Source organism: Ranitomeya variabilis, chromosome 5 (assembly GCF_051348905.1).
Source record: "Ranitomeya variabilis isolate aRanVar5 chromosome 5, aRanVar5.hap1, whole genome shotgun sequence".
In the NCBI taxonomy this organism is placed as follows: domain Eukaryota; kingdom Metazoa; phylum Chordata; class Amphibia; order Anura; family Dendrobatidae; genus Ranitomeya; species Ranitomeya variabilis.
Genome location: NC_135236.1, coordinates 661581389 through 661603309, shown reverse-complemented (window position 1 = coordinate 661603309; position 21921 = coordinate 661581389). Strand labels below are relative to the sequence as shown.

The 21921-nt window shown below is 40.1% G+C and overlaps 1 protein-coding gene across 4 annotated transcripts in view; it reads right to left on the bottom strand.

Annotated features, from left to right (window-relative positions):
• The window catches only part of CALD1 (caldesmon 1), a 146141-nt gene that overhangs the window by 81574 nt on the left and 42646 nt on the right, over positions 1-21921 (bottom strand). For 3 of the 4 annotated variants that reach the window (XM_077266541.1, XM_077266536.1, XM_077266540.1), the window contains exon 2: positions 8375-8473. The exons of the other annotated variant lie outside the window; for it this stretch is intronic. The gene's annotated coding sequence lies outside the window, so the exon portion shown is untranslated. The remainder of the gene's footprint in view (positions 1-8374; positions 8474-21921) is intronic. 4 annotated transcript variants of the gene reach the window in all.

Sequence of the window (21921 nt, the reverse complement as noted above, 5' to 3'; positions counted from 1 at the left end):
CTAGTAAGTGCAAGAGTCACCAAGGATGACTGGCCACAAATGGAGAGATCGAGACTGCCTTGGTCTCTGGTCCGGCTGTCACAGAGAACTAAACTAAATCCTGGAAAATGGTATCAATATGGTATAAATCTTTTTGCTCAGTTCTAGGACAACAGTTACCGGTAATCCACGGTACATAATAACTTCCCTTTTGGTACCACAAACTGGTCCTGAAAGTCTTCCATAAAACCAAATAGGAATGTCATAACAGCCATCTATCCCTGTATAAGTGACAGTGGGCTTTATCCAAACCAATAATGGGCCCATCCTATACCTGGGCATGTAGTATTATTGATTATATTAAAGAGGTATTTCTCTCTCGAAGAAATTCTCTTGAGATAGACTGCATCGGCCAATGATGGCACCACATGGTGTCCCATGGAGTGCCTAACATATCATGCCAAGGATAAACGCTAATCCAAAATACTGATAACCACTCTATGCACAAATCATCTACTCTACATGAAGTATAAGATCTTTCAAATACATCTAAGAAGTCATTGTCCCCCTAATTAGCCATCACTACCGGAACACTTAGAACAAAGTTATGCTCAAAACTAAACAAAAAGTCTTCCATTTAGTATGTGATAATTCAGTGAAAGCTTCCTGAGCGGCTGGGTACAAAAATCTCCTACAGATATTTCCTATTTACTACTCACTTTTGAGCAGGACCATAGAGGGATGTTTACTGACAGGATATCCCGACTTCAATGAGGAGGTCCAGATACGTGTTACGTTACAAAATCAAAATTGAGAACACAGTGGTAGATACTTTATTAGGTTGCAATATTTATTTTTTTTTGGGGGGGTGGAATACAGTTTCAAAATTGACATATTGAAAAAGAAATACAGGCAGTTAGTCAAAAACATATAGATCCCCCATGCTATATAAGAATATAGCAGTAAGTATGTGACTGATTTCCAGGCCTAAGTACAGGTCACTTTTATCTCTCCTAGATCCAGTTCCAGGAGCTACCTCCTCATTCTTCTACAACAGGTCCCTCTGCCCTTCAGTGACAACATTCTCTTGGTTCATAAAGCCTAGGTCGGGCATCAGCATTCAGCCTGAGTATTCAGGTAGTTGGCATCCATTCTGCTTTCATGGACGGCTTCATCCCTAGAACCTCCTGGAAAACCCAACTCTGCTACATCACGGGGTAACTCTGCTATACCACTGGTCAGTTCTGCCTTGGCCTATATGACAAACCTAGCTCTGCTATATCATTTGGCAGCTCTTCTATTCCTCTGGTCAACTCCGCCTTTGACTGTTTGCTATCCAGCTCTACTATAATGATGGGAACCCATGCTTTAATCACTATACCAGGCATATATTACGTGAAAACCTTGCTCTATTTCAGTGACTCTGTTGCAAACAGAGCTCTGCTAAATCACTCTGCTATATTGCTGGAACCATTCTGTCTCTGACCTTTTTGTTTATTCAGCTCTGCTCAGCTCGAAAATATAAAGTCATCTTTAGTGAGGTATTGATGGGCACAAGTAAATATTTTGGTCTTGGACTCCAACATACTCCCCAAGGTAGAAAGAACTAGGAAAAGGTGCAGCAATGGATTTGCGCTCTTCAACATACATGGGGTGACCTAGAGCACCACGAATGCAGATGAATCTAAAGCTCCTGCCTTGTTAACTGCCTGCTATGGCCCAACATGCTACCAGTTAGGTGCCAGGTCACAAAATATCCTATTGACTCCTATTTGTTAACATTTATGGAGGGCTTCCAGAACATGGTTCATGCATTTTACTATGACTAGTGTAGCATCTGCATGGAGTTTGCATGTAGCCATGTGAGTTTCCTTTGGGTAATCAGGTTTCCTCCACACTACGAATAACTAACTTCCTATGAAATTGGCCTTTGTGTCTGCCGGACAGAGATAGGATAATTCAATATGAGGAAAGCGCCTTTCTTGGTGCATCTTCTGTCAGGACTATAATATTAATGACTAGTAACGTTCCCTAGACAAAAGTGAATGTGCAAAACCCAAAACAGATTTTCAGACATTCAGGATTATTGGATGCTGGATTAAGTGAGGTTCATTTCAAGGGGCACCAATATTTTATTTTCCTCAGTATTCAGGTGAAACTGGAATTTTATGTTAAAGGGATTGTCTAGTATGGGTAATCATTTTTGGTTTGAAGGGTCAAACTATATTGGTCATAGAGGGTTGTGTAGCTGGTTCTGCTGGTTTACAGCGGTAATCTGTGGGAGAACATGGCTCCACCAAATGGCAGAACATGGCACCACCACATGGCAGAACATGGCACCACCACATGGCAGAACATGACACCACCAAATGGGAGAACATGGCACCACCAAATAGGAGGAGAACGTGGCACTGCCACATGGGAGAACATGACACCACCACATGGGAGAACATGGCACCACCAAATGGGAGAACATGGCACCACCAAATGGGAGAATATGGCACCACCAAATGAGAGAACATGGCACCATCAAATGGGAGAACGTGGCACCACCAAATAGGAGAATGTGGCACTACCAAATAGGAGAATGTGGCAACAGCACATGGGAGAACGTGGCACCACAAAATAGGAGAATATGGCACCAACACATGGGAGCACATGACACCAACACATGGGATAACATGGCACCAACACATGGGAGAAGATGGCACCATTAAATAGGAGAACATGGCACCAACACATGGGAGAAGATGGCACCATTAAATGGGAGAACATGGCACCAACACATGGGAGAAGATGGCACCATTACATGGGAGAACATGGCACTACCATAATGGGGGAAAATTACACCATTACATGGGAGAACATGACACCATCACATGGAAGAACAAGGCACCACCACATAGCAGAACATGGCACCGTCTCAGGACAACATGGGAGAGCATAACACCACCACATAAGAGAACACGGCACCACCACATTACACAATTCTCATTGAACATGCGATGTCCATAAGAGCAAGAGACTTCAGGTCTCCATGCTTTAGATATGGATACGGAACCTCCCAATTTTCAGTGGGAGCTGCTAATCATCCATTTTGCCTGTTTATTGGTTAGTGTGAACATGCTCCTTTAGTACATGCATACCAACTTACACTCCAGTTCATTTTTTCAGCTACTTTTCAGGTTTCTGCACTCAGTGCAGGTAAGGGTGTGGTCTCCCTATCTTTGAGCTGGACATTTCGTTTATATAGCTTTCCATTGTTGTGTCCATGTTAGGTCCTGCTCAGCCCTTATTCACATTAACGTTACTTTGACACGTGGTAAGGTTTTAATATTAGGTTAGGACAATCCTGATTTGGGTACACCTTGTTGTGGTTGGATGGCTTTTATGCTTTTTTTTAATCAAAAACAATGTTTACCAAGTACCCTATGTTATTTATATGCACTATTACTGTCATGTCGGACACTGTTCAGACCAGGTCGTCTGACAGACAGCGGTAATTCCGCGTTTGACCACTGTTTGCTCATTGGCGTCGGCTAGTTTTCATCTGGCTGCTCCAGGGTTAATTTATCTGATCCTCGGATTGGAAGCTGGGCCATGCCCATTTCCTTTAAATGGTTCTTCTGATCTTTGGGCGTCGCCAATTATAGCTTCTGTCTTATCCGTAGTTATCTCGGTCCGGAGTGGAGAGCTGGTTGGTGGAGAATCGTTGCTGGTGGTGTATTTTCCTTTGTCTTATTTACTCCTTCCTATATTTGTATTTATTTTGCCCTGCACATTTATAGTGTATTCCTGATTGACTGCGGCGTGGTGTATATTTTCCTTTATCCTTGTTTGTTATAACTGTGGGTATTGGTCTATTGCATTCACTGGGTGGTGGGCGGTGGTGTTCAGTTTAGGGCTGAATCAGGAGTCAGGGTGAGGGTGGAGGCCTGAACATGCACACCTTCAGTGTAAACTTCAGGTAGAGGGTCAGACAGGGTTTCCCTAGTCTGAGGAAAATTGCAGGGGCCCGGGTTATTAGCTCTCGCCCTCCTTGTCTCCCCGTGACAATTACTTTTACTTATTTACTTACCACAGGGTATTTGTCCATTTTGTTTGTATCTTCGGTTTTGTCTGTTTAATGGCCAGTGTAAACATGCTCCTATCTTTTGCATGCATACCAACTTACACTACGGTTCATTTTTTCGGTTAGCCATCTAGTGTGTATGGCGGTCTACCGGCTCTCTCTAGATAGATGATGTCAGAGGGATCAGGCTTGTTAAATTTCAATGCCGATCTTTTTTCTCTCCTGGCAGACCAATTGCCATCAAGAGATGTCTCCCTGCAGCCTTAATACTGAAAACACATGCATGATCGGTCGAAAAAAGTGTGTGTGCACATGAGTGTATGAGATAGTCCAGAAAGGTAGCTATTGGTAACACACCATGTAGGTATCAGCCAACAGCAATCTAAAGCTTGGCTCTCATAGCTGAATAGTTGATCATTCAGACATCAAAAATCTCTCCCGACTCTTCCATACATATAATATTCAACTTGGCTGAATGTTAAAGAAAATAAATCAGCAGGAAGAAATCTTCTAAGCCATCTACATGGGCATGCAGATCATAGGAAGCTGAATAAAATAATACCTTAATAACTGCGATCCGATGTCTCATTCCAGAGAAATCCTTATTTTTCTTAATATGTAAATGAGCTGTTAAGATCTATGGGTGGGACATAGATCTCCCAGAGAATCTACCTCCAGGAAGCATTACCAGTGTGATACATGTAATAACTAACAGTCTGCTCTCCTGATCCACATGTCTCACACTGGTAATGCTCCCTGGAGGTAGATTTGCCAGGAGATCTATGCCCGGCCCATAGATCTTAAAAGTCATTTACATATTGAGAAAAATGTGAATTTCCCTGGAATAAGAAATCAGATTGCAGATATCAAGGTATCATTTTACTCAGCTTCCTATGACCTACATACCCATATAGATGGCTTAAGAGGGTTGATCCTCCTGACAGATGATGCCCATTAACGTCTGTCCATCTCAGTTTTCAGTAAAGCCCTTCTGACCTGTGCGAATGGCGAATTTAAAAAAAAAATAAAAATAAGAAACTTTAGAAAACAACTTCTATAGACTTGCTAATGAATGTAATTTTAGAGATCATCCGTCTAAGTCTTGAGAAACTCTCGAGTGCGAGAAGAATCCCAGCCTTTGTCTCTTTCGTCTGAGCCGTTCAGAGTGTCGGGAACTACGGCTCGCCTCACGCCATTAAACATTACAGTCAGATATTGATTGGCCGTCATCCTCACTGCGCTATTTCTCACACAATCGTCTATTTATTTATTCTACATCGGAGATAAAGTCTCGACTGGTGAGAGAAGGAAAAAAATATATTAAGAAAAAACATCACTCCATCATTTTTATGACGTTGGGCCGCCGTGCCAAGTAGATGACAATCATGGCCTCTTTTTTTGGAAAAACTCCCTCGTCTAGAATTATTTTCAGTACTGCTTTGGGGAATGGAATATGTTTGACAGGATTTGAGATTTTTTCACGCTTTGTTGCATGTTGTGATGTACTTATAAACATGAGCAAAAAAGAAAAACAAAAGAAAAATGTAAAAAAAAATAAAATTGGTAAACGTAACGACAGCTGTCCGGTACTAAAGATGACTAATTCAGGTACACACCCCTGAAGAAGGAGATGGTATTAATATGGAGGGGGTGGGAGATGAGATGGTAATTTTTTTTATTTTTTACCTATCAAATCAGTTACATCAGAACATAAAGGCAAATATGATAATAAGTTTTAACAGGAACAACATGCATCCAGGTCAAAAAAGGAAAAAACATTGTGTAAACAAAGTATAGATTAAAACCACATGTCGTGGATGCCGCCGAGGGGGAAAAATGTGTTTTTTCTTGTTCCTTAACACGAGGACTTGGTTTGGAAATAAAGTTAAAAAAAATATATGTTTTCTAAAATATTTTAACAATTTTTAAAGAAAAAAAAAAGAAAAATACCTTGTATTTTTGGATTTAAAAAAACTCTTAAAAGATCAGCCTTAAATTTTTTATATAAATTTTGCTTTTTTAATAAACTTGAAATACTTGTGTGAAGCTGAAAATTAAGGTAAGACAATTATCGTTGCGTTAACCGTTCTTGTAAATGATCCGACCACCGAGATCCTGGTTTTACAATGGACCATTGATTGGCCAAATTCATCTCCTACACTTGTATTTAAAAAAAAAAAAAAAATACACAACCGGACAGATCACACATATTGGAGAAGTATAATCTGTCATCGAGAGCCATTTTGCACCTCATGTATTCTCCAAACTATGGTTGGTCAAAATTTTGGTAAATTTTATATGTTGAGCACAAGCAGATTTAAAATATTTATATATTATAAATATAAAACCCCTACTGATCACTAAAACCACTGTTCAGAAGAACTTGGCTCCGGAACAAGTGTGCACACAGTAGTGTACAGACCCATAGACTTTCTACTAGGCTGTACACATGTTCAAGCAGGACATAAGCAAGTCACTGCAGTGGTGGAGTCTCAGGATCCAGAACCACCGACTGATCTACAGTATGTTTAAGGGGCTCCAACATCTGAACAAGACTTATTAAAGGTTGTTCCTATGTTGTCAGTGGTTTCAAGACAATTTTCAAAACTTTCAAAATACTGTACGTACTAACAAAGAAAATTCAAGAATGTAAAATAATTTTAAAAAATCATATTACACCCATACCCAAATATTTTGTGGATATATACTCCTGGACACAATAGATGACAGTCGGTTTAACGATGATGCCTCAGCCAATCGTTGAGTTGACAGCCATATCGGCCTACTCCACCATACACAGGAGCACTCACTCGGCCAAGCACTCAACACGAGAGAAACCCTCTGGTCAACATGTTTGGTGGTGGCTTGTCTCTGGGAGAACAGTACAATCGGCAGTTCGAAATCAGTCATGCCCAAGCGACATTTTCCCCAACAATCAGCCGGTCAGCGCATAGACCATAGATATCAGAGGGTTGGGACGACATTAGACTCATGTGTATTGGGTTCTTGAGTCAAGAGTTAAGGATGGGTTGGAATCCCACCTCTTAAGCTTTTTGTTTGGCGGTAAGAATGTTAAGGCACTGAGACGAACGTTCCTACGTTTGGCAGAATCAAGAAAGCTAGCTATGTAATGTGTATGGTTATCTTTAAAGTTTATTCCACCCCCCACATGAGAGAGATATAGAGAGAGAGAGATGACAGTATCAGATAGATCGTGATCTCACTCCTCCCCTTCTACACAGATACAGAACCAGGAAGTCAATCTTTTCACCTTACTCCTTGACTTCTTATTAGTGCTGTTCCTTGGGTATTGCAGTCAGAGATTTTATCCTAGTACCGATTGAAAGGTGAGATTTTGGGTTTCCAACCCCCGAAGACACATTTAAGGTACATTTACAATGAATATGGGCACTCACTGTATGGAGCAGGCTCCGAAGCTGTGTTCACCCCACACAGCCAGGGTGGCGGCTGTGTTATACAGCTAACAACTGAGAGTAAATGCCATTATCAGTGATGGCTCCGATCGCAACAGTATAAAACAACATAACCTCTCAGATGCTGCGGCCAATTGTGACAGTGGCATTTAGGAGGTTAAGAACTAGGGGTCGAGTAGTTTCTGATGACGATCAGCCTATTTTACCCCTCAATTGCTAATGGGTTGCCAGCTTTTGGCTGGGCTTCACAGAGGACCAATAATTATGCAATATCACAGTGTATTGTATAGGTAATCAAGAGATATAAAAAGCTTACAAAAATTACAAATATTTTATAAATGTAAAAAATTTTATAAAAGTTTTAATGCAAATTGCAAAATCTAAAAAGTAAAAAAAAAAAATTGGTAACGCCGAATATGTAATTGTCTGAACTAATAAAATACAAAAATATTTAACTCATGTGGTGAACGATAAAATTTTAAGAAATTCACGACATGATGACGCGCTGCACCAAGAACGGTGTCCTAGCATCTCCGATCCCTGCAGAAGGAACTATGCGAGTTATGTGCCCTCTTAGCCTTCCTGTAAAAGAGCAGGAATTCAGCAATGACAGTTCATTTATTTGGAGACTCTGGTAGAAGTCAGAGCGAGTTTAAACCAAAATTTATAATACAAAAATTGCTTTTATGTCATAAAAAATACTTAAAAATAATGTAAAACACCCCCCCCCAAAAAAATCATTGGTTTATATTTCATACAACATCTGTGAGGATTGGAATAGATGTAATTTACGGGTTATAAAATGTTAATAATATTCCCATCTGTGAAAACCCTATTTTGGAATTTTAAGTGGTAAAAAAAAATAAATAAAACCTTCAGTCGTTCTTACCCGAGTTGCTGTAGATGGGGAGTCTCCGGCCCAGGTCCTATGTATCAGGTGAGGCAGCTACTTAGCAGGCAGACATAAAGGAAGGGATTTTTTTCAGCACTGTAAAAGAATATAGGTAAAAGTTTGTGTTAAATAAGTTTTGTGTACACAGCTCTTATGCAGACTCATGGGTGTTCTTGGTTATGGGTCATGTGTGGGGGTATCCAGCAGTTATGTAGGATGAGACCGCACACCATTCCTTTTTTTAATAAGAGTCAAAAGCAAGAGACTAAGAAATGACCGCAAGATCAGACTACACAATGCTTGTTTGTAGTCTGTTACCATGGAAACAGGTCTGCATAGCAGATATAGGCATAAAATGGTAAAAGATGTTAATGATTTGCATTCATTATACAGTACTGTAGGCAATAGCACAACGTGGGTTATTAGTGTCCGGTCCTTGGGGTCCCACCCATGCTACATCACTGGCTGCAGGGTCTTTATGTACACAGCTGTTCCATGTACATGGTGCCAAATGCTGCAAACTCGGCAGCACTGCTACATTTGTCTGTAGGGTCCTCAGAGTCACGCTTCATCCTGCTATTCGCGATCTTTAACTAAAAAATCTAAACAATCCCATTTATCAGAAGACTAAACAGGCCGTATTTTACTTGAACGTACGCCAGCTCTTGTTTGGTTTCTAAGGAACTATTATCACATTGTCCGCCTCTGCCAAAACCAACAAATTAGGGACGTATTTGAGACCTTCAGGTTTATTAAACCATGAAAGAGGAAGCTTAGTATACAATGAGGGCCATTTTTGACATGCTACAAAAAAAGCGCTCACAGACGATCCCACCTCTCCAGATCCAGAGCTTGAATGTGAGTCACTAAATACCGTAATAGTGACCACCATTAAAATACACTGTATTCCCCCCCATACAGCAAAACCCCAAACTAGGTTTTCCTGCCGCTTATTAGGGAATTCAGAGTCATTCGAGGAGGTTCATTTTATTAAGATCTTTATCTATAGACCAAAGTGGAGAGTTGTTACAAAGAGTGTCTCCCTATGTGGAGGACCTGTCCTGTCCTGCTTATAAACAGGCAACTGATTGGTTTGCATGGACAGTGTGTAATACTTCATTCCTCCTGAGGTGTCACTGTAGGCAAAATTAACACTTACTTCCAAGTTCCACCATAGATTACAACTGATCACTATCGGTTTCACCAAGAGGAACACTTTGTGATCAACTTATTGTCGCGAGAGGGGTTGTCCAAACCAATTAACTCCTTTACATTGTGATCAAGTCTCGATGTCAAGTGTGAAAATGAGAGAAAATGCCCCATTACCTTACGTTCAAAAGATTTTCATGATATTTTAGGTCCAACAGTGTGAATTGGCAATAGAAGTGAGTTCTAAAGGTTTTGTTCAGAGGCCCCAGTATAGTCACATATGCAATACTTTCTTTTGGAAGTCATCCTACATACCAGCTTTCAATATGATCCTTAGGCCTCAAAATAAAAGCAAAACCTAAGATTCTTCCATAGCTTATACAGGTGTTGTTCACTGTAGTCAATGCCTTTAATAACAGTCCACATACAATAAGCTGATGAACAGGATCTTCTACACATTGGACCCTCAAAAATAGATTAAATTTGCCATTCACCTGCAGCATTACCCCAAGGAAAATGAAGCACTGAAGGGGTCGTCTGGTGAAAACAAGTCATTACCTATCCAAAAGGGAGGAGATAACTTGCTGATTGGTGGGAGTCCAACTGCTGGGACCTGCAACGATTGCGAGAACAGGGAATTTTTATCCTTGATAGGGCACTTTAAGTCTAACGCTCGACCGCCGGTCCATTCTTCACGGGGCTGCCGGAAAAAGTCAAGCTCAGCTCCAAAAGGATTGAACGGAGTTGTAGGTCCGAAGCTCATTTTATTATACCAAGTGCTTTTGTCATGACTCGGGACCGGCTTTAACCTTGTTTAGCCTCTCTTTGGTTCAGGGAGGGCTATTTAGGTCTGCTGCTGATCTGGCTTTGTGTCAGTGATACTTTTGCTTACCCAGCTTGATTTGTTGACCCAGGTTATCGTTCTGATATCGTTGTGCCTCTGAGTGCTTGTGTATCCAGTGTATGACCCGGCTTAGACTCTGTTTCTGTCTCTTGATTCGGTATGGCCCTGTACTCTCTAGTTCTGACCCCTGGCTCTGTCTTTGACCATTTGTTCTTTTGTCCTACGCTCCCATCTGGCTATCGACTTCGGCTAATCCCCCACCATCCTTCTGTCTCGTCCCTCCCGATTTCTGACCTGGGCTTGCCCGACTACGTACCCAGCGTTCACTTAGCTGTCGGTTCTCGTCCGTTCTCGGAGCTTAGCTCCACCCCCCGGCGCCTTCCCAGCCGTCACGTGATCGGTCAGGTCCTGCTCTGCTTTTCCTCAAGCACTGCGGGTGTCCGTGCATTCCCTGGCTGTCCTACCTTCCAAAATAATAAATAAAATAATAATAAAAGTGTCGATTAACATCAATAAGCTGTCTATGTAATTCAAGGATATGGAGGGACCTCCAGGGCAAGATATGTTCTTTATTGTTGCTTTCCACGCTAAATAATTGTGATGTATGACCCTAAATGGTAAGCCTATTCTAATAATTCAGAACTTAAAGGGCTTTTATCATTTTTACATGCTATAAGATAATATCTCCATAAGAGAAGTGATAACTTGCTGATCAATGCGGATCTGGCCATTGTGACCACCTTCAATGGGGATCTGGCCATTGTGGCCACCGCTGATCCCAAGAACTTAAATGTCTCATCTGAATAGAGCTCCACCACTTCATTCATTCATTCATTCATTCTCGATGCAACTGCCAGGGACAGCGGAACAAAAGTGTTTGGCTTTTCGCATCAGTCCCACAAATAATTAATGGAGCTCATCCAGTATTCCATTCAGACTGGGCATTTCAGAGCCCCTATGATTAGATGATAGCTTCTGAATTACCCTGTAATTCAGTACCACACAAGCCAGACAGATGATTAGGTCCTTCACAGCTTCAGGCAATATTGAAAGCTATATCTCTCCCAATGTATGGTCAAGTTATATGGCCGAATAAGACTGTGGTGTAAAAATGGGTCAAAAACGGAGAAGCCCATGTGGAATCTAGATTTGCAGAGCTTTATGATGAGCGTATGCCTTCTCTAGAAAAGTTCAATGTTCTACTGGATCTAATCTGTCCATCAGAATATGGTGACCTAGAATCATCACAAAAGTCATTTGAAAAAAACAAAAATATTATGAAAAAGTCTACCCGTAATAGAAACCTATTCGGATACACATCGGGCGGATACATGAACAAACACTGGCTAGACAAACCCTGGTTGCTCCACGAGCCATGAAGGTTGCATGTTTAGCCTTGAAAGAACTTTTATTTGCTTTCACACATCTTGCCTTCACACTTGAACGATCTGGTATGGGCGTTTATATCTTTACACTTGAAGCCTGACAGTGATCATTGGCTTGGTTTCTTTTCTTTTACAAAATAAACCACCACAGATGAAATAAGGAGGAACAGAAGAGAGGTGCCCTTCTACGTATCAATGGCTGAATGTTCTACTAAAACTTCAGCAACTATTGTTAGAACATTGACCTTATCCTAATTACCAAAATACCACGCCATACCCAGAAAAATGTTCCAAATGAGGTGTTTTAATATTAGGTCTTGAATACAAATCTTCATAGTTCTGGACAGTTCTGTATTTCTACGTTTAAGATGTCCATATGAAGCCCAATTAGTACTTTAATCAATAAATTCAAGATATTCTTAACTATCTCAACTCAAGATCTGAAAATTCTGGGTTGACTTCAGTTATCCTCCATGTTGTACCCATAGGACTTTGGAAGAAGAAGAAAGATGATGTTAGGGTCAACACAATGGAAAACCTGATGTCTACTAGTGATTTTATCTCCGTGACAAAGTGGTTGCTTTGGACAATCCTTTCTTTTTAATAGGACCTCTTCAATGTTAAGCTGAGCACAAAGTTTCCACCCTAAAAAATGATGTTTTGGTGCCGTTGCTCCACGATGGCTTTCCCTCACTCGCCCTGCACTAATATATATGCAGGAAGCCTAGGCCAGACAATGATCAACTAGACTAAGGGTGGGGACAAAAGACTGGGTTTACATGCGGTAAATGAAGATAGAGGTTACTTATTGTGCTGATGCATATGAATATCAGATGCCTCTATGCCTCTGCCTGTAATACAAAATGGGGCACATCCTCTAGAGAGAAAGACACCCTAGCTAACATCTCCCCTTTGGCCAAGAGATGAAGATCCTAAACAGAGGACCTCCCTACTATCTCAGGATTTCCTAGTAGGGTATATGAAAATTGGTTCTCTAAACTAGACAACCCTTTTATGTAGACAGAAAAATGGGTTGTATCATTATGTCCTCCTTCTTGGAGTACAACTGGGGTTCCTTGGGCCAACCAGAAGGATCTGGGTATCAACCAATTGGAAAAAGACCCTAACAATCGACTCCATAGTCACCTCAAAATGGAGTGGTCTTCTGTTGGACCTTTGGGGTCTACTACCATATAAAAGCTTGGGCCAACTAGAGGCTCCTCTAGTATTCTGGAGCAACCTCACCCAAGTGCTGCAACATATCAGACAAGACTTCCATAATGACTTAACAGCATGGTAAACTGGCCAACACCCAGCCATCCTGCACCACATGGCCATCTTGTAGACTCTTCTAAAATATTCCTTGAACTGATTTTTTGGAACATTGGTTAAACCTACAAAACGACTGACTGCACTTGATTTCTTTGGTTCGTTTTACTAACAGGTTTCAATGAAAACATCTGTTAAAATTTATTGGTATCACTTTTTGGCAAACAATGCAATCTCTTTCGTAACTATATATTTTATAAACATTCATGGGAGTAAAATGTTATCAGATTTTATCTCTGGCAAATGTAATACAATTTTAAAGCAGCAATCATTTCTGATCCTTCTTTACTGCTTGTTAAGGATATTTTTTGGGGAGGGTGGCTCTGGTATAAAGACATACTGGTGTGCAAGAAATCACTAGAAAATTGTATAATAATAAGTTGTACTAAAGTCTATGAAAACAATTGTAAAGACTGCCAAATATTGTCTTCAGACAGTGCAGTATTAAAAAATAATATATTATTGGTGCCGAACCCTTGGCCAACCGTGTCTATTACTGAATGGCCACTCCCCCGCTGTAATCTTTGTCCCACCCATGCTTTCTAAAGCCACACCCAGAGTTTATCACATTCTAAATGCCCACATCAGCCACAGAAACTTGAGGAAGGATTGGGAGAACGAGATTAGACAATGCTTATCCGTCTTTAATGCTTGTTATTAAGAATATTTTTCTGGGTGAGTCTGAGATAAAGTCATAATGCGGTTACAGAAATTACTAGAACATTATATCTATTAGGTCTGTATTTGGAAAGATAGATTAGACATCTTCAGGTCATTGTGGGTCTCATTGGTCTTCCGTCTATGTGCTTCCTTACCGTTTTAGTTGGAGCTTCCAAAAAATAACTCCTGAAGGAGAAGTTTCGAAATCAAGGACGAGGGAAGACTGGCACCGGTAAGGCACTTTGTCCTTGCTATAGGACTAAGGTGACAAACTGAATTTGAAGGAAAGCCAAGCTCCTTCTTGGCTCGAGTTGTGCTGAGCACATACGATAAAAAATGATTTGTAAAAAAAAAAGTCTTTAGAGGTATAATAGGGCCCCATATTCACTTACGGGGCCTATATGATGACTGTGTACAACTCTTAGGATATGTGGAGCCATAATACCGCCATGTGCATGAAACCTAAATCTCGCAATAAGTGTTTCTTAACATGTTTAATAGCAGTTGAGTTCTGTGCCATAACAAAGAACATGAAAAAGGTCACCTCTAAGGAGCCAAGTTCTGGAGAGCTTCATCGTCAGCCATGTAATTGGATCATATAGGTGGATTTCTAGCCAGATTGCTTTTTTTTTTTCTGAATCCTGGCCTAAAGCCACGTGGCAAAGAAATGGATCCAAGCAAGGCATTAAGCACTCAAGTAACCAGATATCATTGCATTTTTAAGCTTGACCACTTGGTATAATCACAGTAGAGGAATCAGCTGCATTTCTAATAAAGATTATTGGGTTCACATATTATTACCTGTCAGTCATCGGTAAAGCTCTAATAATAGATGTTTGGGATACAGAACAGGTCAAAAAAAAATTAGGAACGATTGAACCCAACATTTTCGTTATGACTGCCATTTAACAAAACAGCGCCCCTCTTCCCTATGGTGGCGTCTGGTATTGCAGCTAAGCTCCATTTACCTGAAAAGGGCTAAGCGGCTCTAAGAGAGGCGAATTATCATAAAATACTTTATGCAAATTTCCATTCTGGGACCGGTAAAAATTAAAGACTCTACTGCTCAGTTTTGCTGGCAGGAGAACTGTCTATTATGAGTAAAATTGCCAGAACTAACGAGACTCGATTTAATGTCCGTGTTTGTGTTGTCAATTACGTTAGTTAAAAAAAACAAAAAAAAAAACTTTAAAATCTGCAGTAAAAGTTTGAAATGTAGACGAGCTCAACGGTGTCTGCACAATCTCACTGGACCGAAGCTTTGAGCGCGGAGCAACATTTCTTTCCAAAGTGTTATCCTAAGAAACATAAACATCGATCTTGACAGTGAAATCGACTTGTGTCCGTGATCATTTTATTTTTTTTAAAGTTTTTAGCTATTTTTTACTTTAGATTTTACTTGTACCGTCTTATGGCCACGTGACGTAACTTTTTTTTTTTTTTTAAGGATATCTGAAATTTTAATTTATTTTTTCTATGCGAAAGTATTTGTCTTTCGCTTCCTTCCAGTTCAGACTGTTCTCAAATTTTAGAATCCGATTGTTTTTAGAAGACTATGCCTTGAATTATTATTCAAAAAGGTTCTTCAGCAAAGGTTATCCAAGGACACTCCAGCTTATAAAGCCCAGAAAAGCCGTGAAGAGTAGAACTATCAACAGAACATGGGTGTAACAATAAGGGATGCAGAGTATGCAGTTACATCCGGGATTAAAAAAATCCAAAAATCTAAAATCTAGTATTATAAAGGTTACATGGTTGGTGGAGACCCGGAAATTCCAATTAAGTCTCTGTCTCTGATGGGAATGTGGTAAAATATCAATTTTTGTTTTCAAAGATGGATTAGCACAATTCATACTGATGACTTCCATCATATCATTAGACTAGGAACGGTTTTGGTTTGCTAAGCTGAGCTACGATGGTTTTCGGAATGGTCAAACTACGATCTCATATACAAGGAATAAAAATTGAGTTTCTAAAATATGAAACCATGGACATAATCAAAGATCAAATCTTTATGTGGCTGTTCCCCTTAGCTGCCGGATGAACACTCGGTTAAGAGCTACTTACGACCTTCCTATATGACCTTCCCGTACACATGCACAGTCATTTCAGCTGAGCATACATGAGAATTAAATTATTAGGCGTTGAAATTCTTCTTGTCCTATCTTTCTTTTCCTTAACATCATCTGTTGGGGGAGAGTTAGGTTGTCCTTTTCCTGCCAAACTCGGTTGGCATGGTCAACATTACTTCAATGTGGAGGCCTGAAGTAGCTAATTCCTCAACTGCATGGTAAATCTCAAACTGGACTACAAAAGGATCTGATGAGTGTTTCACCCTCCACCTAGTTTCTCAGACCCTTCAGGATTCTCAATGTAGCTTCGCCCTCCCCATACTTTTCTTGATCCTTCAAGAGCCCTAATAAAGTTTCACCCGCCACCTATTTTCCTTGACCCTTCAAGAGCCCTAATAAAGTTTCAGCCTTCACCTACTTTCCTTGACTCTTCAAGACCCCAATGAAGTTTCACCCTCCACCTTCTTTCTTTGGCCCTTCAAGACCCCAATGAAGTTTCACCCTCCACCTTCTTTCTTTGGCCCTTAAAGAGCCCAATGAAGTTTCACCCTCCACCTTCTTTCTTTGGCCCTTCAAGACCCCAATGAAGTTTCACCATCCACCTTCTATCTTTGGCCCTTCAAGACCCCAATGAAGTTTCACCCTCCACCTTCTTTCTTTGGCCCTTCAAGACCCGAATGAAGTTTCACCCTCCACCTTCTTTCTTTGGCCCTTCAAGACCCGAATGAAGTTTCACCCTCCACCTTCTTTCTTTGGCCCTTCAAGACCCCAATGAAGTTTCACCATCCACCTTCTATCTTTGGCCCTTCAAGACCCCAATGAAGTTTCACCCTCCACCTTCTTTCTTTGGCCCTTCAAGACCCGAATGAAGTTTCACCCTCCACCTTCTTTCTTTGGCCCTTCAAGACCCGAATGAAGTTTCACCCTCCACCTTCTTTCTTTTGCCCTTCAAGACCCCAATGAAGTTTCGCCCTCCAACTTCTTTCTTTGGCCCTTCAAGACCCCAATGTAGTTTCACCCCCCACCTTCTTTCTTTGGCCCTTCAAGACCCCAATGAAGTTTCACCCTCCACCTTCTTTCTTTGGCCCTTCAAGACCCGAATGAAGTTTCACCCTCCACCTTCTTTCTTCGGCCCTTCAAGACCCCAATGAAGTTTCACACGCCACCTTCTTTATTTGGCCCTTCAAAACTCCAATGAATTTTCACCCTCCACCTTCTTTCTTTGGCCCTTCAAGAGCTCCAATGAAGTTTCATCCTCCACATACTTACTAAGATTCTTCAAAAGGCCCAATTACAATTTCACCCTGCTCCTATTTTCCTTGAACCTTCAAAAACTCTACTATAGTTTATCATTTTCAGACCAAGAACAGAGGGGTCCGATGATTTAAAAAAAAAAAAAATGTTTAACCCGGTTTTCCCTGACCCTCACCACCATATCAGTTAACAATTCATATTTTCTTGGAAGTGGAATCTTTTTCATGGGTTCCAAGCAAAGAGATAAGACCAACCAGAATTTAGCCCCATCCCTTGAAGGACTCATAGTAGCCATATTGTCTGCCTATATGGTATGCACTCAGTTCAGAGGATAACAGAAAGAGAAAAATTAAAAAATCTGTACAGTTTATGTACACAAAATTGAATAATTATGGAAAAAGAGCATTTTTTTGCACAGATGTAATTATTACGCAAAGTGATTTTTTGCTGACAGACCGAAACAAAACTCCCACTTGGACTGGCTAATAGTGCATATTTTCTAAGTGGGCAGAGAGAAGTAAGTCAAAACTGATCTCCCATGAGAACAAAGGATGGGGCATGTTGAAATCCAACATGCCCAATCTTTCTTTTCCCAGGAAAGACAGAGCAAAGTCTTTCCCGATAGACGGTCAATGGATCGTTTTGGTCAAGGACCATGGAATGTATAGGCACCTAAATGTCCAAAAAAGGAGTAGAGATTCCAAGACCAACTGGTACAATTTGTATAAAAGGTTTTTAATAAGAAAATATTTAGAATTTTTTTATGGCTAAAAAAAAACAAAAACACATGAAATAAATAAAATAAAAAAATATATTTATTTACTTTTTTAATGTAGTTAATCTGGATTTACACAAGGCTTGCATTCAGGCACGATCTACGCCACCAGTCTGATTACTCTCCCTGGCTCTCTGCCCACGTCCTGAATAATTAGGACTTTATGACTATATGACTGCATCTCGTTTTATGGCAAAACGATCATAAATGACGAGTATATTGCAGTGCTCTGATTCACCTGCGGGCAGGTCACCGTGCATTCGGAAGAGAGTGGAAAGTCTAAGCTGAAATGTCTAATGCCAGGGCCGCTGATTGCCTGGCTCCTGTCCCGATGGCCTAATATGGCAAAGCGTTTTTACGCCAAACCTAACAACCTTCCATTGTGCCGTGTGCCACGGGCATCTGTTTAGAATACGTTTAAATTAAAATGTCAACCAGTTTACATCAAGTAGACCCTAACTGTACTTTTCATTCTTAACACAATGCAGACCCCCACCTCCACCCGCTCGCCCGATCAGGCCTGGTCTTACACAAATAAAACTTTTTTTTTTTAATGCTGTCCGACAGTTAATTTGGCAGAACAGACTTAAATCCTAGACACAAATTAACATTTCTTAGGGTCCTGGAAAAAAAACTACATTTAAAAGTAAGAAATTGCAGAATTAAAGTTCCCTCCACCCCCTTCCTTACCTTGACTTTAAAATTACATTAATTTAAATATAATATATATATTTTTTAAAACTAAAATTGTATAGCCCCCTCAATTGCTGCCGCTCCACTGATTCTGGAACAGTTTTTCTTTTTTTTGTGCAGCCCTCCATTCCAAAGTTATGCCCCTCGGTAATAATTGTGCAAACTGTCCCTTCAACTAAGTGGGCGTGTACTACACTACTTATCTGTGGGTGTGGCCATGTTTTGATTGGCCAGGATCAGAAGAGAAAAAGTAAACGCCCACAGGGAAGTAAATTTGAATCCTTATTATTGGGGGTCATAACTTTGGAACAGAAGGGCACAGAGAAAAAAGAAAAAGTGTTCCAGAATCAGTGGAACAGAGGTAATTGGAGGAGCTACTCAGCCTAAATTTTAAGAGGCCCCCTTTAATGACAGGTCTTTTAAAATTATCAGGCTAGATTTATTTAAAAGTTCTTCCAATGGAAAAAATAAAGATACATTTTAGATCCGGCACCCTTTTTCTGAGCAGTATGTTTCCTCATCTTACAGAGCAGTTTTTCCCCTTGATGGGTTTCTTCTAGTTGATAAATTAATAGTAGACATCAAAAGAAGAAACTATATAAGTCTTATCTAAGCAATCTGCTTTCTCCTTATGAACTAATCAGTCATTTTCAAAATTTTCAGTTCACGGGTAAAATGTGTTTTCAGTGAATACTGATTTTTCTATTACTGAGATAGGAGATGACAGTTGGTGCTTATAAAGTTCTATGGAGAGCTGTAACTGTTTCCTGAGTTTCTAGCTCCTCCCTCCTCCATAGAATTTTAAAAGCACCAACTGTCATCTCCTATCTCAGTAATGGGAAATTCTATATATTCGCTGAATACAGATTTGATAGTTTTTACACATGAATTGAGAGTAAAAGATCAGTCTAGGAGGAGAAAAAAAACAGATTGCTCTCATAAGATATATTACAAAGATTCTTCTTTTTACGTGTATCATGGATGCATAAAATAAAAAAAGTTAAAATGACTTTTTCTTTTTTAAGGGCTGTAAATTGACTTACGAAAAACTGGCACTAGAGAGGCAATTTCACCATACAAAAACAATCGAGCAACACAAGCTTTCAACTTCCCCCTCTACTTTTGTGAACTTTTATGGACCATCTTACTGTCCACAGTTCTGCTCTTCTGTCCAACACTGAGTCAACAGCTTTAATTTATTAACAGATAGAGAAAAGACTGTCTATGTACTGGATGATCCACCAAGGAGGACGACACTTATTAAGTAAAATATGTTGTTTTTTTAATTTATGGCCCCTCGGTGTGTAATGTACAAGTAGCACATACTTCTCACACAAATGTACCGTACCAGATGTCTCCAATGGAGAGGAACATGTCAACTATCATTCCATACGAACCAAACTAGACCTGGAAACCCGAGTCCTGGAAATGACTTTATTAAGTGCTTTCAACCAGAAATACATTCATTTCTCAACGAACATGATGGTTATTGTGGCTAAAAAAAATATATATATATTTTATTTATTTTAATAATGGTTTTATATATACTGTGTATATAATACTATTAAAATGTATATATGTATATATATATATATATATATATATATATATATATATATATATATATATATATATATATATATATATATATATATATATATATATAACACATGCAAAAGTTGCCTCACACAAAACTTGCACATACTCAAAACGCACCACACATAAAACTCGCCACGCGCAAAACTTGCTGCACACAACTTGCTGCACTAACCTGTCACGTGCAACTCGACACACGAAAAGTCGCTACATGCATGTCGCCACACAAAACTCAACACACACAACTTGACACATGAAACTCGCCCTAAAACACACACAAGTCTGGTATTATCCTTCAAAAATAAAAATCTGATTAATAAGCTGACAAACTTGTTGTGAATTTGCTTTTTGGCTCCCTCTAGTGGTTACTAGTTATTTGACTCTGGGTTTTTCTGTCATCCCTTGTATTCTCACCTGGGTCGTTAGTTCAGGGGTGTTGCTATATAAGCTCCCTGGACCTTCAGTTCAATGCCTGGCAACGTAGTAATCAGAGCTAATCTGCTGTGCTCTTGTCTACTGATCCTGGTTCCTGCTAGATCTAGTTAAGTCTGCTTCTTTGCTTTTTTGCTATTTGTTTTGATTGCATTTTTGTCCAGCTTGTCCTAAACTGTTCCTGACTTTGCTGGTAGCTCTAGGGGGCTGGCGTTCTCCCCCCGGACCGTTAGTCGGTTTGGGGGTTCTTGAATTTCCAGCGTGGATTTTGTTAGGGTTTTTGTTGACCATATAAGTTATCTTTCTATATTCTGCTATTAGTGAAGCGGGCCTCTCTTTGCTAATCCTAGTTCATTTCTGTGTTTGTCATTTCCTCTTACCTCACCGTTATTATTTGTGGGGGGCTTGTATCCAACTTTGGGGTCCCTTTCTCTGGAGGCAAGAGAGGTCTTTGTTTTCCTCTTCTAGGGGTAGTTAGATTCTCCGGCTGGCGCGAGTCATCTAGCGATCAACGTAGGCATGATCCCCGGCTACTTCTAGTGTTGGCGTTAGGATTAGATATATGGTCAATCCAGTTACCACTGCCCTATGAGCTGGATTTTTGCATTTTGCAGACTTACTAGTGCCTCTGAGACCCTCGCCATTGGGGTCATAACACAAACTACAAGAGCAACAAATGTACCATATAGGAATCCGGCAGCTGTCAGTCACATGACCTGTCTATTATGTGTATGTGTGAGCTAATATATACTGCCAGGGGGGAGGGCTTCCTGTTGGCTGGGGATTTATCAGGCTGCCAATTTAGCTTACAAATACTGACCAAATAACGTGTGAACGAGGTCTAATACAGGAGGAGATGACATACAGGTATATGCTATATACAGGAGGAGATGACACACAGGTATATACTATATACAGGAGATGACATACAGGTATATACTATATACAGGAGGAGATGACACACAGGTATATACTATATACAGGGGAGATGAAACACAGGTATATACTATATACAGGAGAGATGAAACACAGGTATATACTATATACAGGAGGAGATGACTTACAGGTATATACTATATACAGGAGGAGATGACTTACAGGTATATACTATATACAGGAGGAGATAACACACAGGTATATACTATATATAGGAGGAGATGACTTACAGGTATATACTATATACAGGAGGAGATGACACACAGGTATATACTATATAGAGGAGATGACATACAGGTATATACTATATACAGGAGGAGTTGACACGTATATACAGGAGGAGATGACATACAGGTATATACTATATAAAAGAGGAGATGACATACTGTAGGTATATACAGGAGGAGAGGACATACAGC